At 36.0% G+C, this 17,473-nt stretch overlaps 2 long non-coding RNA genes across 2 annotated transcripts; both read left to right on the top strand.

Moving 5' to 3' along the window:
* The first annotated feature begins 8,731 nt into the window (after positions 1-8,731).
* LOC122146571 lies at positions 8,732-9,570 on the top strand. The gene is made up of 3 exons (XR_006161078.1): positions 8,732-9,070; positions 9,277-9,401; positions 9,479-9,570. It is a non-coding gene; the product is annotated as an uncharacterized LOC122146571 (long non-coding RNA).
* Positions 9,571-10,164: 594 nt separating this feature from the next.
* LOC122146570 lies at positions 10,165-16,068 on the top strand. Its single transcript, XR_006161077.1, has 6 exons — positions 10,165-10,287; positions 10,627-10,737; positions 12,282-12,473; positions 12,753-12,905; positions 13,663-13,869; positions 14,362-16,068. It is a non-coding gene; the product is annotated as an uncharacterized LOC122146570 (long non-coding RNA).
* Positions 16,069-17,473: the final 1,405 nt, after the last annotated feature.

Here is a 17,473-nt window from a genome sequence, read left to right as displayed (position 1 = left end):
ATCAAGAAAGAAAAACAAAATTCTGTAAGAGATAATCACGCTAATCACATACCTGTGTGTCACACACCTGGACAAATTATTTTGTGTTTTCCCTGCATGTGTTCCATTCCCCATGTTCTGTTTGACCCAGTTTCTGTCCCTCCTTAATTGATTAGTTCCCAGGTGTGTCTGATCAGTTCCCAGGTGTGTCTCCTTAGTCCCTTGTTAGCCTGTCTTTAAAACACATGTCTGTTTAGTCTGTGTTTGTTGGGTCTACAGTTACATATGTGTATCTATCTTCCTGTGTGCCATGTTGGAGTTACCCCAAGTTGGATTAATAAAGACTCTCTCGAATCTGTGTTCCTTCCGGCAGCGTACCGTGACACTGTATATATGTAATGTACATATCTACTGGATATCTGTTTAGCGTTTTTCTTTATTGTCTTCTATGGGTTTAATCAACCCTACAAGCGATGGAGAAAATGAGGCGAAACATCCTGAAGTATGCTGTTATACTCACTCCCTCTACCAACACCAGCTGTGTGCTGCCAATAAGAGCCATGTTGACTTTAGCTGCCTCTTCTCTAAAAACAGAGATGAGTTCATCCAGACAGTGCTGTTTCACTAGTGCAGGAACATCATCTTGCAGCCAATGATATGCATGTGTTTTCTAAAGAGAGATAAGCACGGAAAAAAAGCTATATTTAGAATACTTTTTCCTATCCCTGTTTTTAATTACTGTATGAAGTTTTCTTGGGCTTTCCATTTTGTATGTTAGGTACCATTCTTTTGAACTAGCAGATTTAGTCACAATAAAAGTGACTGATATTATCATGCTGATTTCACTCTACATAAGCACTCACAGAAAACAGCTTCAACTATATTCACTTTAGACATTTCTACCACTTGTACTCTTTTTCCATTAGTTTTTTTTATGTAATTCTAATTTTGTACCATGGGAACCCTGCTTAAAAATGACAAACAGAATTACAAGAGATAAATAAATCTGGCAGGAAGAGCAACAATTTAGATCAGACCTTCCTCATGCTGTAGGTGAAGCTGTTCCCTGACAAGGGAAGTGTCTGCTCATGGTCTTCTTCAGTCTCTCCATAGAATCCTGCGATGAAATCACTGCTTAGACTGATTTCCGACACAGGATTTGTCAGGGACGGAGAAGGACATCATACACCGCTGCACTTCATTTACTTCATTACTGCACATCTACTACTACAATCACATCATATCATGAGAAAACATGTCTCACAACTTTGTCAGCCATTAGTTTTAAAACTGTTCTTTGGAACATGCTCTTGTGTCGTATTAAATTTATTTTATATTATTTCTCACTAATGCTAAAACCACCTGACCTCCAACCATAACTCAATACTTTATTTAGATAAATATATTTAAATTTATCTTAAATCTTGAATGTACTTCTATGAATAGCATATACTATTATGTTCTCACGGATGGTTCATTTTAAAAATATACCTCTCTGGTACCATTTTATATTATGTGTCTTTAACTACTATGCTTTTACATTATACAATTTTATAATGTAGTTAATTGTGTACATATACACTGTTCTGCAAAAATATTGCTGTGGTTTGGATACAGGTATGGTTGGGGTATATTTTTGCTTGTGTTTTTCAATGTAAATTTAGCATTCTGTGTTGAATCAGTATTAACATTGATGTACCATCTATTGCAATAGTCACAAAAATGCTCTCCCACATATTTTGCTATTCTATTCTATTTTGCTTCATATTCCTGTCACTGGTATAAGAAGCAGTGGGTGCAAATAGAAGACAATATATAGCCTAGAAGATATAATAAAAAAATACATTGTTAACTAAACTACTGGATACAGCATTAAAAGTAAGAGTAATTCCAGTGAACATCTTAAATTAAAAAAAATAAGGACATGAGTGTAGTACTGCTTACTGCTACATGTGGTTTAAAAAAAAAAGTACTACTTGTCTTACAAAAGTAAAAGTGTTCTCAATCTAACCGATGTCTGAAAGAGAGTACCACACCATTCAGAATTTCCCAGAAAAATACAGTTCTTTTAAACAAAAGCATAGACCTTTATGCTTGTATTATGCATTGTAAAGGAAACATCTAAACAATCTGGAAAGATTTTTACCATACTGACTGTCATAATCAAATGCAACATGTGGTTTGGATGCTGAATGGAAAATGACATGACTTTTCTTATATAAAGTCAGTTTGAAATCATCCCATACTGTCAATTTACTTAACCAATATAGATTTGTCATTATTTTTAGTTATTTGACAAATTGTTTGAAATCAGACAAAGATAGCAGGTACCTCTGAACACGTTTGACAGATAATGCAAAATAATTCCTTGTTACATGAACATTTTTATCAGTTTTGTAAGTAGTTTTGTCCCAATACTAATCAGTGATTTTCAATTGGCACAATTCATGACAGCCTACCTGTTATTATTTCATGAATTCCACAAGATCAAGATAAGCCTCTCGGGTGTATCTGAGAAAGAAAAAGAAAAAAAAAAACAAGACAGACTAAAGGAAATTAAATTATACAGTACATCCACAAAGTCTTGGATTTCAATAAAAATGAAGATAAATGAAGTACATATGCTCTAAAAAGATCAAGTTAATTGCAGCAAATAAGGCATGTCATGACCAAATAGGGTTGTTTCAGTAAAATCATATATTGTGATATTTTTTCGAAACTGACATTTTAAATTCTTGTCTTAATATTTATTCATTATTGCATTCACATCATGCCCCATGAGTTTAGTTATAAAAAAGCAGGTTTGATATATAAACAGCAACTACAACACTGGTGTTTCTCAGTGTGCTTATATGAGGCACAAGAGAGAGTGTCTGTTATGTTTGTAACCTTCGTTCCCTGACTAGGAAACAAGACACTGTATCAGTAGCTGACACTATGAAACACCATCCAGGTATGACAATTGCCTGAAGCTTGTATACATTCACTCAAATTCATTGGTTGATGGTGCCAGAAGATGAAGGAAGTGTAGCATTAAATATTGCTTTAAAACATTAGCACATTAGTCTGCATGTATACTGCAACACTAAATGCACAGATCTATTTTGTTCAGATTTTTGATTGGTTGCAATGCTGAACACTTCAAAAAATCTGAAAAATAGAAACCTTTGACACTCTTCACAGAGCACAAAACTAGGGCTGGACAATATGTTGATATATATAGTGTCAGCGATATAAGGTGTGTATCACTAGAGATTTTGCTATACTGTGTGTATAGGGGTATGTACTGTAAATACATTCACCGGCCACTTTCTTAGGTACATCTGTTCAACTGCTTGTTAAAGCAAATATCTAAGCAGCCAATCATATGCCAGCAACTCAATGCATTTAGGCATGTAGACATGGTAAAGACGATCTGCTGAAGTTCGAACCGAGCATCAGAATGGGGAAGAAAGGTGATTTAAGTGACTTTGAACATGGAATGGTTGTTGGTGCCAGTCAGGATGTCCTGAGTATTTCAGAAACTGCTACTTCAATATATAACTCTAGGATTTACAAACAAAGGTCTTAAAAAAAATAGAAAATATCTAGTTGAGCGGCAGTTCTGTGGGCAAAAAATGCATCGTTGATGCCTTGCATTATTGACACACTATTTTTCTGTTTAATACTGTAAAACTGACACAATCTGTATTGTATAAAGCACTATATAAATAAAGGTAACTTGACTTGTTAATGCCAGAGGTCAGAGGAGAATGGTCAGACTGGTTTGATCTGATAGGAAGACAAGAGTAACTCAAATAATGATTTGTAACAACAGGGGTATGCAGAATAGCATCTCTGAATACACAAGATGTCAAACCCTGAAGCAGATGGGCATCAGCAGCAGAAGACCACATCGGGTGCCACTTCTGTCAGCTAAGTATGGGAGACTGAGTCTACAATTTGCAAAAGGGCAACAAAATTGGGCAACAGAAGAATGGAAAAAGGTTGCCTGGTCTCATGAGTCTTGATTTCTGCTGTAACATTCATTTGGTAAGGTCAGAATTTGGTGTAAACATGAAACATGAGGCCAGATTTACTAAAAAAGGCAAAAAAAAAAAAAAAAAAAAAAAAAACAGATGGTAGTGGAAAGTTTTTCAGGTGATCTAACGACAATGCGCAAATTAATGACCAATGCAAACTACAGAGAGTAGCGCAAATTAGCGTAAGATCGCAAACCAGAAGAGCTGATGCTAATGCTCTGGCTTTAAGAAATGCTTTTTTTTTAGCAGTAAATAATGGGGCAAATACCTGTAAACTGACTAGGCCTACCGCAAACCTTAGTAAATCATGTCACATTATTCATTAAAATACTCTCCTCCCATACATTTAGCATATGAAAAGGAAACCCCTACAAATGCATATGCAATAAGGTCAGCCACAAAAATAAATGGCTTAATGTTTTTCTTCGTTAATTTTTCACTGCTCATCTTTAGTAAACCTGACAGTACTGTTTTTAACACCAAAAGAGGTTTTGCGCTGTTACTAAATCTGCCCCATGATGTTGTGATGTGAAGCGATTTGTGCATTTTTGGGCCTCTTATTGAATCTGTACCACAGCATGTAAGTCACTTGCAGTGCAGACATGATGTGATGTAAAGCGATTTGCACACTTTATTAAGAGAGAGAGAGAGGAGGCAGTAGCGGTGATTCCCTCGTGTTGTCTTGTGAAATTGAAGTCTGACAGAAAGATTTCAAATTACTGATTTGATCTATGTGGATTAATTTACTCATTCATTCATAGATAGAGTTCAAAACAGATTAATTAAACAAAGGTTCTAGATAGATTAATTAAACAAATTATTACTAATAATAGTAGTATTTTTCCTCATAGTAGGTCTGTTTTGAAATTTTTTGTTCTAGAACCCAAGTGTTGCACACTTTTGTCTGCATTGTGATGTGCATCTTGAGTTTAGCTGACAATACACAACCCTATAAACAGTTGCAACCCAGTCTCACGGCAGTTCGTGATATAGTCACGAAATTTAATCTATTGACTCGTGTTCATGAACACGAAATGCCCTTTTTTTTCGTGTCACTCAGCACGACTTTCGATCTAATGTATTTCAATAGGAAGCATTTTTCGTGTCTGCACCACGTTTTTCTTTCTGTCGCGGGAGCATTGTTTTTTTTCTTATTTGTTATTCATTTTTAAACATTAAGCGCTATATTACTCAACATTTAACCAGGAGATTTTATCCTTGTTTTATTGCTTTATATTCTGTAGGCTGCTAACCATTGTGCAACGGCCATCCCTTCTAAATGTTGCTATTTGAAATGCCGTTTTTCCATCTATTTGGTGTGTCAAATCTAACAGTAGACTACATTAGCCACAAGCCTTACTACATTGAAAACTTAAGCTAAAACTACCTGAGGACCCGCAGCCGATTCTCTTTTAATGATAGGCTATCCTAATTTTCTTTCAACACATAAACATGAAAGCTTGCTTGAAAATGCATAAATACGATGTCCACACCAGTTCGTGACATAGTCACGAAATTTGATCTATTGATTCGTGTTCGAGGAACCCCAGTCGCATGTTACACACTTTTTATTAATTTATTAAGTATTTTTAAGAAAATGGGAATTTCTCACTATTGGTGAACTCATTTTAAATCTTTTATCAACATATCTAGCCTACACTACATAATTAACATTTTCTTTTCTCCCTGCAGATCCTGTCAAACTTCACCTTTCCGAACCTATAGATACACCTGATATTCAAAACCCAAAGGCACTTTTAAGAGCCAACCTCTATCTACCACTTCATCATTTTCTGTCTCTCACAACCTCTCTTCCTCTCTATCCCACCATCTATATTTCTATCCATCTCTTCAGTCTATATCTGTTATCTGTCTTTCTGTCTATTTCTCAATCTTTCCTCTCTTTCTGTCTTTGTCTACTTCTCTGTTTTGTCCGTCTCTGTCACTCTGTCTGTATCTGTCACGTCTTTTGGTTCCAGTACCTTTAACTACATAAGTCTAACAAGAAATATTCACTCCAATGCACAGAGAGCAGCAGTGGAGAGGAAACGTGGAGGCGCTGGAGGAGACCCTCCACAGACCTCTAAAAGGGTCTCTGTAGGTCATGGCAAGCCGAGGGGGAGGCGAGGAGGGCGACGCTGAAGCCTCAGCTACAGGTTATATGTGAATTATTTGACGTTTGTAGGAGTTTAATATGTACATGGTTGACCAACTTAAATGAGAACACTGTAATTGATTGTTGAGAATTTAAAATATTCCAATATCCAAAAAGACATTGGAATATCCATAAACCTTTTTGTGGCAGTATAGTAGAAGACTTTACTAAGTACTTAACAGAAATATGTCTGATTCTAAAAATTGTTCAGTATATACAGTAGGTTGGAAAAAAGAAAGATCATGAATGCAGTTATTGCCTAACCTGTTCTCATTCTCCTGTGTACTGTTTACAGTCACATCCCCCCGGTTGATTGTTCCCCGTCATCCAGTGTGGAGGTTCCACTTACTGTACCCTCACAAATACCAAATCCTCAAGAGGAATTTGGTAAATTACAGTGATGAATTTAAGTTTAAATCTAAAATCCATGTATAATTAAAATAATTAAAGACAAAACTGACAGTGCAGTAGATGGATTAGGAACACAATGTAGTAAAGATTTGGTCCAGTTTGAAACTGAATCATGAAAATGTATTTAAAATATTGATCAGTTGACTTTTAATTGGTCCTCATCTAAATTGTCCTTTACAGCTTTATTTCGTATTTTCTTTACAGAAAGAAATATGGAGAGGCTCTCCAGTATATTGGCATCATGTCCTTCTGCTGAGCCTCAAAGAAGCTCTGCATCATCGTGGTCTTTTCGGCAGCAGAAAGCCTCAGAGCGCTGGAAAGAGGCAAGACCATACCACCTACAATGCCTTGTTGCAAAAGAGGCTGTTGGTCATCCCTCGAGTTGCCTTTGCCACGAGCCTGCCGTTATTAGGTAGGTTTTCAATAATGTTAAACTTTAATTACCCACGGTAGGTATGCTGAGAATTTATGGTCAGTGATGTGCTTTATAAGCTAAAATATTTTTTTATTTTCTCCCTAGGTGCAGAGAGAGTGTCTTCCCGAGGAGTGGTTCTGTGGGGACTGTGATGTACTGAATCACAAAAAACAGCCCTCCACAACAGGGAATGTGTGATTCATGGGTTTTTTGAAGCCATTCCTCCAACTTTGTGCATCATTAAAGGGGAAGGTGGATATTGCATTCATAAGCAAGGTACGTTCTCACAGAAGTCCTAATTTTGCTGTTTACATGTGTCTGCAGCCAGTTACAGATGATCTAAATTAGATGTTTTCTTTCTTTTTGCCAGCTTGCATTTTGCCAACTGTGAAGGTGCCAGACTGCTGCTGTTTAGGGATGATCTTAATTGTGTTTTTTGTCAAACCAGTGATTTTAATCACCATCAATGGTAAAAAACAATTCACTATTTAGATTTCTATTTTAGATTTGATGTTTTTCACACTGGTGTGCTGTGGCATTGTTCCCGTCAGTGTCCATGGTATTGACATTAACCGAAAAAAAAAAGACAGACATCTTTTTATTTTTGTCCTCAGCAAACAAAAAACAAAAAAATAGTTAGCTGTCGCACAAAGCAGAAACATCTTTTGCATCCTTCCAGCATGAAGTCCAATCAACACAGCTGTCTGGAATTTGGTGAATCAGACAAATGTAAAGAATGTAGGCGTGACACTTCTCAAGAAGTGTGAGTGCTATACTGGGATTATAGGAATTTATGCAATGTCTTTCAAACCATTTACAATGTGCAGAATGAATTAACTTGTAAAATGAAGTATGTGGTAAATGTGTATATATTATTTTTTAAATGAACTTTTTTGTTTCAAGGGTGTTTTGACTTGCATCAGCCACTATATAAGTGTCAAACATGCCAGCAGAGGTGGACTCCTGATTCGAAGGACCTCCTTAGGAGTGGATATTGGCCAGCCTCTGTCAGCGATTCAGTGCTGTATACACTGGACCTCCTGAACTCCTTTCAGGAACTCAAGGTCATCGCTCCAGGATTCTCCAGACAAGCCTTCGCAAAGCTTTGGAGCATCGCACTGGAGGAAGAGTATGTGTTATTGTTATTACTGTCTTATAACATGTTTTTCCATAAGCAGACAACATCACAAATACTGTTTATTTCTATGTAGTCTGGACATATCAACGGCGATGCTCTGCAGCGGAGCTTCTAGAGTTCTCATACACTTCTTTTGAGGAAGACCAGCTCTGCTGTAGTGCTCATTTCACCTGGCCAGCCTGTATGCCGGAAATGTTGGCTGTTTCAGCTGATGGGAACAGAAAGCTATATCGCTTTCAAAGAAACACAAGGTGGTCTTTGTTTCAGTGTTTTTATTGATTTATTTATTTACTTTATATATTTAATGAATCGATTCCCTATTTTTCTTTCTTCCTCAGCTCTGATGATCCTGGCTTTTTTGAGGGGCTCTTTGTGGCTGAAGACAGTGCAGTGTCTACATTTGTCAACACCATACATAAAGCAATGAAAAATGCAAGTTTTAATCTTAACTTGACAAAATATTTAATAACCACATAGCTCCGATCTTGATTTCCTCCCCAGTTTAACTACTTCTGCTTACCAACTACTCTAAAATCAAATTGAGAGAATAAATGCTATGTATGGTAAGACACCATTGCTTTTATTTGATTAGTTGTGTGTCATAGACACAGGGAAGAGGCACATGTGGGGACTCCCAGTGGACAGCAGCGAGGGAGACGTCAAGGAGGGCTTCAGAATTGGATGAAGAGGGGATGGAGGTTGCTGTGTGTCGTCATGGGTTTCTTTTGAAAGCCCTTAATATGTTCAGGGGAGAGATATTTGCCTTCCCTCTGTATCTTCAGAAGGAGCTCATGCCAGCCAAGGCAAAATTCTTCACAATGGATGTGGCTTGCAAATATTGGCCATATTTGGAGAAAGCTGCTAGAGTCCTTCCTGCTCTTCAGGAGATCACCGAAATGAAACCATTCCTCAGTGTAATGCATGCTTGAGCCCATGCTACAAAGTGTGAGGTATGTATAATATTTTTGCATCATATGTACATTTGTAATGTTTACAAGCACATTGATAATATGAAATGGAAAGGCTACTATAGCTTTTTTGTTAAACAGTTTCTTGAACAGATTGTAAAGTGCTTTGAGGCAAATTGTGATTTGGGATACTGGGCTATATAAACAACATTGACTGGAATTTATTTGAAAATTTTCCCCACCCTTAGCTAACAGATTAAATGGAGTGGTAGGAACCAGGAAGGAACAGGAACAACAGCCGGTGAGGAGGTGGATCAAGTGAACAGCTACCTCTCACTTTGTACCCCGACGACCAAATACATGTCAAATGCAGGTGATCAGAGTGTTTGCAAAATGCCTGCATACTTTTATTAGATTAAGCATCATAACCTTATTATTTTCTTTCAACAGCACGGGTGGACATGCTTACCTTGCATGCTATGGGGTGGAACCACAAAAAAAGTCTCTCTATACATTAGGCACTTTCCACAAGATATGTGAAGGCAAGTCTCCTATTAATTGTTTTGTGTGTCCTTTTGTTGTGTGCACTTGGCCTGTTGTTTATCATACAAAGTTTTTATCCTGATTATTGTATATTAAAGGGTTAGTTCACCCAAAAATGAGAATAATGTAATTTATTACTCACCCTCATACTGATCCACAACAGTAAGGGTTAGGTTAGATGGATGAACTTTTGTTCATCTTCAGAACACAAATTAAGATATTTTTGATCACATCCGATGGCTGAATGAGGCCTCCATTGACAGCAATAATATTTTTGGTGCGCCAAAAAAACAAAATAACGACTTATATAGTGATGGACGATTTCAAAACACTGCTTCAGAAAGCATCAGAGCGTTTATGAATCAGTGTGTCGAATCATAATTTGGATCACGTTTCAAACTGCTGAAATCACATGACTTTGTGCTCCGAACTGCTGATTCGACACGCTGATTCGTTGCTGGCAATGGAGGCCTCATTGAGCCATCGGATGTAATCGAAAATGTCCTCATTTGTATTCTGAATATGAACGAAGGTCTTACGGGTGAGTAATAAATGACATTATTTTTGGGTGAACTAACCCTTTAACACTGTTTATCAGACTTGTCAGAGACTCCAGGATGAGACTGCAAGGCTAGCTGAACTAAAAACAGAGCTACATTGCACAGATGAATTGGTGTCACAGTGGCTCTCTGATGTGAAGGAATGGGCAGCTGATGGTAAGCATGACCAGATAAAAGAAACAACAAATGTCCTTTTCCACTACTATCTGAAATTTTTAAGTTTGATATTAAAGAGCAGCCAAAGATAGTAGGCTCATCATCTATGGATTGCAACAGTTGGTGACATCACCTTCCGCCAAAGACCAGCAAACTACATGTCATCATCCTATGTTATGCCATATTTATGTCTGGTTTTATTTTATATTCCAGTTTCCCTGCAGGAAATGAACGTACTAAGTTCAATAAAGTTGTATTAAAAGGAGTTTATATATAAATTTAAATACTTAAACAGTTCTGTGTTTTTTAAACATTGATTTTGTTTTCACAATTCTACAGAGACACTAGATACATCTCATGCCAGCAGCACACACAGAGGACTTCAGCAGTCAATTGAGGGGCTTTATCTTAGTGTGAGGCAGCGGAAGCAAACCATTTACTGCCAGAATGGTAAAGCTATATAATATAATTGGTTGATATATTCAAGCTACTGTATGCAACCTACTCCACCAACAAATACATGGAATTAGCATATAATGTGGAAGCAGTTAAGCTCAATCATTAGGCCTTTCTCAATGTCAAGGATACTTCCTTTGCAGTACTGGTCCTTCCAAGTCACTTCCTTCAGAGGCTAGGCGAGGCTCCTCTTTAGCATTCGGAGAACATGTAAATGGAACAGGCTAGCAAGTGCACGTCATTGCATAATTACGTCAATGAAAAGGTCTGCTTTTGGCACTGAAAAATGTTAAATGACAGGTCCAGTTCAGTTAGCCATCAGTAACATAATTTGTATTTGTATAATTTATAATATCAATACGGTAGTATTTTGTACTGGCATTTAAACGTTAAACTTAACTTATATTTACTACAGTTATAACAAATGTTTGGTAACGTAAATATACTTACATTTGAAAGCATAATGCCCCGTTAACGCTCCGACTCTGCTAACGTCCGACATTTTTTTATTTTTTTAACAAGATAGCAAAGCTGCGAGCATAGGATTGTGGGTGATTTGAGAGCGCGAAGCCTACACATATGCATCCTTTCCTGTATATGGGATATTTTTCGAACGAAGGACTCAGTCCTTGATTGAAATTCCGAGGATCCTCGACATTGGAACAGTCCTTCAACGGATGTCGATGATGTAGCATCCTCGAAATTCTGGCTTCCGAGGATCTTTACTTGACATTGAGAAACGCCTATTGAATTCTGTTCTATAATTGTACAGTCTGTATAATTTAGTGGTATCTAGTGGTGAGATTGCAGATCACCTCTCACAATCACCATTTTAGACAGACTAACTGTAATACTGTATAATATTGCCTTTTTAACTGAATGTATAATTCTGCTGGTTTCAGAGCAAAACGCAAAACTGTTAAATTCACTGACACGCTTCACTTGGCAGTGCATATACTTACTTCCTGGCAACCCATTAAAAAAGAATGCTGATTTTAGGTTTGAAAATGTTGAAAATCCATATAAAAAAATAAAAGGAAAAAAAAAAGGAAATGTTAGCGTTCTATTTTTAAATGTTCTATAAAATAATTATATTTTTATTTAATATAAATTTTTTATTTTATACTATAATATTATCATACTTTTTATTTATTAATTTATATATTTTAAAAAGTTACTACATAAAGTGTGTACATAAAGTAATACTATTATATATATATATATATTTTTTTTATTTTTTATTGGGTAATGTGTATGAATGTTTTCATGTTATCATGAGTGAAGAATGTATGTTGTATTTTAAATTATTGTTTATTGTTTATTGTTTGTTAAACTAAATTATAATTTTCACATACTTTAGTTACTGCGGTTTTGCTTTCACTTTTTGGGAGCTATATATTATATATATATATATATATATATATATATATATATATATATATATATATATATATATATATATTAATATATATAATATTTTTTTTTTTTTCTTGTTGAACAGTCATAAACCTTTATCCCTGTACTTCATGTTTTTCTAGACAGCAGCAAGCTTCGCCACCGCCCTCACAGGAAGCTGGCAGAAGACAAAAAGCTCCTTCTTCAGGAGATACAGAAAAAAAATGGTCTTGCATTAGACTCTGCCACAAACATTGATGTCTCTGCTGTGGAGCATTCCCTTACTGGAGAGAGCAGTGTGTCACAAATATGGCCGTGGGAGGTTCATGGCAGTGGTATGTCAATTTCAGTATACTTAACTGCAGAATTTATTTACAGTTCTGCTATATAGAGTATACTGAGAATATACACAAACTGAATGAATATTACAACACATGCATGCCTTAGATGCATGTAACATTGAGTGTTGTAATATTAATTTAGTTTATGTGTATTTTCAGTTTTCTCATTATGTATCAATTTGATTAAAAAGTACATGTTTGTAGTTACAAAACCTTGCACTGCTTTTCTACAAGAATGTCTAATGTATACATAAAACTGTTATTGATTCTTAGCAAACATTTCAACCAAGTAACAATTGCATGACCAAGTGATGTTGACAATGCGACTGCACGAGGAGAAAAGCATTTTGGTGTTGGAGATGGCACAACACTGCACATGGTTGCAGAGCCTGACAGTGGTTCTCAAGAACAAGATGGCTGAGGAGGGTAAGTTGAATAAAATCCCTACCATTTAAAGTATGAATTTCAAATGAAATAAATAAATAAACATTATCAGTCTCAGCCACAGAACTTGGATGGAGTAATGTTATTATTGGAGAAATAATTGGAGAAATGTTATTGTTCTTTTTGCCACATTTGGCTTGTACGTAATAAAATGGGGATTATAGTTTGCTAAGGTAACATGTCAGTAAGGCTTTAAAGCATTTCACATTTGCTTGCGAGATTTGTTGTATTTTTTGTGTACTGTGGCTATTACATAAAAGGAGAAATTAATGAAAGAATTTTGAAAATGTACATTCGTGTCCAAAAATGGGGTTAGGATAACATCCAGATTAAGCTTATTATTATCTCCTCCAGTCAACATAGAGCAATATCTGCTCAGCATCATCAAAACACCTTTTTCTTGATGTAACACCTTGAATGCTACACAATGTGTTACTTTAGCACAACTGTGGTGAAGAAGAAATTAAAAAAAAAAACTAAAACAGCTATCAGACATTGGCCTCAACGCAAAACACTTTTCTGCTGCTTTGGGCCTCACTTCATAAAGTCACCTCAGTAAGTCAGTTTATACAGAAGCTAGCTTGGTACCATGGCATCAATACACATTTAAAAAACACCAACCATCCTGGTGTGTAGATTTGAATGGATGAAATCTTTTTACTCCATTGAAGCTCTTTGGCCTCATTAAGCAATCTTAATAAGCAGTTTGTGTTTAATGTAATCTCTTTTGTATTTTGAGATGAAGACAAGGAAAATGAGGGACTTTGCTGTCTCTTAAGAAGAAGACTGTCAGAGGTGTCAGAACGGGTGCAAGTGGTCCTCCAACAGTACAAGACTGCTTTACTGTAGGTCCTGAGGCCTCATCCTTCTACATGTTGAAGCAGAAGATCCAAGTGGTCTCAGTAGCCCAGACACCAGTGAGGATGAAGAGGAAAACACAACTTAGGTATTTTATTTATTTATGTTTGGTTGTTCCAAAATAGATGGGGGGTGTTCCATCAATGGCTTGGCTTATTTTGATAAGTCTCAATAATGTAAGTAAGAGTTCCATGCCATTACTGTGGCTTAAGCCCAGATCAGACCAAAGATTCACAACGAGAGTAAACTGTTTTAGAACGTTGCAGCGATGTAAACTGGCCCTTCTCAGCTTCACTCAAGCCAGATGATGATGGGGACAATTTGCCAGTTGCTGGTTTTAGAATGTAAGGCACATCACCTGTTTCAACAGCCAATCAGCTCGTAGCAAAGTCAAGCCAGGCTTTTTCAACTGAGGACAGCTTACATTAGCTGGGTTGATGGAATACCCCCTGTTACTGTTACTCTTAATAATTTATTTGTGTATTTATTAATGCTTTACACACCTTGTTCATTCTAAAACAGCTGAACTGCACCTTCTTATCCTACCTCTTGTCTTTTTGTTTTTTTTGTATCTTCCCAGATGGAAGCTACTCAAAGGACTGTGTTGAAGGAAGTGGACTCGCCCTATATCTGTGTATTATTAGTATGCTGATTGATTAACCACATCTAAATCTGGATGCATCCTATATTGTTGAAAATTCAACCTGTATGTACATTACCAAGCAATTTAGTAAGCATATTAATGTTCCTTGAAGATGCACAAATCTCTTAGTATAGTAATGTATGATCTTATCAGATGTAAATACTTGACTGACATGATGTTTGTTAGTGTATTCCTGCTTCTTAAAGAGAGACTCCCCATTGATTTTTGTACGCCAACATCAGGCCAAACTTTTGACTTTATATGACAAATGTTAAGAACAGATTTCTTAGTAACTTGCTGAGCAATCTCAAACTTCCCAGGTAATGAATCTTGTCAGTTTTGTTAACATTTGTTAAATTCCCTTTAGCATATCCTTCGACCATAATGTAAAATTTGATATTGTCTATTAGTAGAGGATCTATGCCTTTTTTCCCAGAAGCGGCTGTCTATGTATCACTACTTGATTGAATGCATTATAGGATACAACTTTATGTTACTGCACCATTGAAGATAAACAACATCAATTATTTCTTAAAGATGGTTAATTTGTTGACAATTTATCTGTCACTGTCAGTTTTGTCCTTACAAGTACATTGAATATTGGTACAGCAGATTTAGCTTATACATTAAGTACCTGATTATACATTATTTCAGTTGACAGATAACTTGATTCCATTTTGTTTGTGCTTTTCAAGTTAAGTTAACCTTATAGTCCAGTATTATTAAATACAACCTTATGACATGTGTGACAAATATGCATTTTGGTGTATTTTCATTGGTATTGTTGTGAAAGACAAAAAAAATATTATTTCCAAAGAAGAGTATTTTATGTTTTTACTTTTCCATACATTATTATTTATTAATTTTAAAATTTGATGGTTGATTAAAGGCAATAGCTGGAGAAAGAAACATAAATTAAGTTTTTGTCTGTGTTTGATTGTATTGTGTTGTCTGTTTTGCTTTATGTACAGTATTTTCTGTGTATGCAAAGATGCAAACTCCTCACTTTCAGTGAGAACTCACCTTTCTGAGATCAAAATAAGTCATCTGGATTTGCAGAGACCCAATAAAAAAAGTGTTTTATGGAGGGAGGTGGCGGGGGTCTTATAAGGGTTCTTGTAAACTTACAACAGTAAATAAAGAACTGGTTGTTTCAATAAGTAATGTAACGTGTTTCCTTTACTCTTTACTTAAAATAATACCCATTGTAGGCATAGTTTTAAATGTATTTGAGGTCTGAGATGTGGCAAACAGTGTTACCATCTAATCAGCCAATATTGTCTTAAATATCCTGTGTAGCACTTTGTCATTTATAATATGAGATTTTAACTAAATGTTGATTTTGGTAAAATGTTGCAACAATATGTTAATTATTTTGTGAAATATTACAGTTTTTGACATATAGGGTAATAAAAAATACATAAAAAAAAATAAAAAATAAATGAAGTACAAATGAGCAGTAAAGCAAATAACAAAAAAAAAAAAAAATCAGTGAGCATGCACCTGCCCTGTGCAACATTCTCACCTTTTTCCCCAACACCTGTTTGCATCCCTGATATGTGTTAAGGACCCCCTAAAAACTAGATGGTTCATCGCAAGGAATTTATTCTTTTAATAAACTTACAATATGTGTAATGTAATGACCATCCAGTGCATTATTACAGGTTTGGGGGAAAGCCTGCAATACTTGGGTTGACACTGAAAACATAGATCCTGCATGCCATCATGAAAATAAGGTTAAAAATTAGACCATATCAAACAAGTTTTTTGTCCAAGGGTTTTGTGAAGCTATGCCTGAGCAAAGTCTTGTCCATGAAATTGTGAGAATTAAAACTTTTTTGTAGGACTAAACCAAATACATTGGCTAATAAAATGTATTGTAATCTCTGAAGCTGACTCATTTTAGTCACTATATGTGAATAGTGATGAATAGTAATGAATAAAGGAAAAGCAAACAAACAAAAATCTTTTTTATACTGGGCCTTCAAAGTGCTCTCTGAAACTAGGCCTCAGATGGCTTGTGACAATGAAAAGAGAAAAATAAAACTTTGTCGTAGAGCTAAACCAAATACATCATTGGAAAGGTCTCAACCTGGAGAGTAACATATGTCAGTATGAAGGTTCTATGTGGCTCCTGCTTTCCAAATACTGATCTTTGAACCTTGACCTCGGACCATGTTCGAAGGCTTATAAATCAGCAACAAGAAGGTTTACAGACATGGGACCAACTGTTATAGAGAGCTCTGGACCTCAGCTATCATGTGAGTAACAACTGGGGCTGCTGTCAAAAATAGGTCACAAGCAATTTTCACCCATTTCACAATTATATTTTTAAAATCTGATGACACCAATGTCTTTCCCAGGCTCTAAAACCCATAAGAGCGCCCACAGTTTAATACTGCCAACTTCTAATTATGGGGAATATATGAATGTATTTAAAAACTACAATACCCTGTAGAGACGCGCCATTGAACTTGTTACTAAGCGCACAAATCAGCGCCCATACTTCAAGTTCTTCCAGTTTTCAAAGTAGGGTTAAATTTAGGGTTATAAAAATGTATTTCTACTCTATATATCAGCAATCTCCTACAGCCGAAACATACATTATGCTGCTTTTAGATGATCAGGATGAAACAATCGAGAGGATGTCCTTCATCGGGGATATTTAACTGTTATTGTTGAACAAACAACTATAAGGGCAGTCGCCAATGTATTTATAAACTACAATTCCCACAAGAGACGCACCATAGAACTTCTTACGGAGCATCCAAATCGACCACCATAATTGTAGTTCTTTTGTGTCTTTACTATACATATCATGAATCTCCTACAGCCGAAGCTTACATTTAGATTATCAGGGTGAAAAAAATCGCCAGGATGTCAGTTCATCTTTGGTAGTTTGGTTGGTAGTGTAGAAATGACTTCGAGTTGAGTCTATTGGTAATATGTTGTGTAATTATGACCTCAGCATGTTTGTTTAGCCCCCTCGGGAATGTAATAAAATGCCGCTGCGCTTATGTCACTATTAGGACCAAAAGTAGGCCAAACA

This window comes from Cyprinus carpio, chromosome A11 (assembly GCF_018340385.1).
Source record: "Cyprinus carpio isolate SPL01 chromosome A11, ASM1834038v1, whole genome shotgun sequence".
Classification (NCBI taxonomy): Eukaryota; Metazoa; Chordata; class Actinopteri; order Cypriniformes; family Cyprinidae; genus Cyprinus; species Cyprinus carpio.
The sequence above is the reverse complement of the archived record's forward strand: the minus strand, read 5'-3'. Positions and strand labels throughout refer to the sequence as shown.